Genomic DNA, 1,500 nt, shown 5'->3' on the forward strand with positions numbered 1-1,500 from the left:
AGCAAAGCAGGACAGTGCCTGTGCTCCTCCCTCTCCACACCATGATTCCCAAACTAGTTGATAAATTAAAATGGCCCAATAAAACTGTCCAAAACACCTTATCAGGGATTAAACCAAGCCCAAAATGCCAACATGATGAGCCGGGACCCACGCCACCAGAGATGCTCCACTCCTGCTGCTGCAGGGACCCGTGTCTGATCCTAGTCTGACCCTATGTGTCATCCCCCAAGTCTGACTGGGAATGTGTCCTGCGGTGTAGCAGAGCTTGAGCTCCTATTTCCCATTTTGGAGGGATACAGCGTGACCCATAAAGAGGGCACTGATGCAAAGCCGCTTGCAGGAGAGGAGCTGGGCCCAGGCGAGGGGGACGTGCCTGTTCCACGGCCGTTTCTGCTGTGAGGATTTGTCACCCAGGGTGGGAGCAGGGGATGGTCACAGCCCGGCCAGTGCTGCCCCAGCTCCTGCTCCCAGCCAGGGATTGGGTACCCCTGAGACCTCCAAAGGGAATGCTGAGGCTGGTGCCTCCCAGTGACTTCTCAGGGTCCCCATGAGAGCCATGCCTGGAGTCTGCCTCCAACCCAAGATATATTTGTTCAATCCTGTGGCCAGCCTGAACACCCACAGGATTCAGCTGTGCTGTGTGGGAATCACTTGGATCCATAGCTTGGTGGGGCCAGTTCAAACCTGGGACAGAGGAGCAACCAAGGCAAGCCTGGGAGCTTGGTGTGGGGAGTAGGAGTGTGGCATGGGATGCAAGATCATGGTGTGGGGCACAGGAGCGTGGTGTGGGATGTGGGAGTCTGATGGAGCTGCAGGCTTTGGACCTGGAAGGGGCCTTACGGCTCTGGCCCCAGAGGTAAATCAGGCTTTGGAGCTAGAGGGGGTCAGGCTCCAGTCCAGTGGAGGTCAGGCTCTGGGCTGCCCCCATCCCCCTGGTCACCCTCTTCTTCCTACACAGCTGCTCACAAGAAAAGTCCAAAGGCTTGACTAATTAATTAAATATAACTAATTTATCCATCACACCCCGTTATGACCAGAGCTCTGGAGGGCCTTCACGCAGCTCCCGTTGGTCCCTTGCTTGGGCACAGAACTCAGAGACCCCCAGCCCGCATGGAGCCCCCACGGAGCACCGGGGGGTTCCACACTGGGACATCCTGGGCTGTTCCGGGACTGAAGGTGAAGCGGGGCCTGCATGTGTGTGTGGGACCAGCCCACAGAGTCACCCCCCACTCCCCACTGCATTTTACTCCCCCGGAGCACTTTGCTGCTGCGAGCATGGGGGACCCCACCCGGGACCCCTATCGCTGGCCGGTCGCAAACACCAGGAAACTCCCTAAACTTCGGGCATGGCGCGCGGGGACCGCACCCACGGTGCCGCCCGACCCCCGACCCCCCGAGCATCCCTCCCACGCGTGATACCGCCGCGGGGACCCTCCCTGCGCTGCTCCCCCCTCCCGCAACAGGTCAGGGCCCCCCGCCCCGCGCCCTCCCCGCAGCTTT

Source organism: Corvus brachyrhynchos, unplaced genomic scaffold, assembly GCF_000691975.1.
Source record: "Corvus brachyrhynchos isolate BGI_N302 unplaced genomic scaffold, ASM69197v1 scaffold200, whole genome shotgun sequence".
Classification (NCBI taxonomy): Eukaryota; Metazoa; Chordata; class Aves; order Passeriformes; family Corvidae; genus Corvus; species Corvus brachyrhynchos.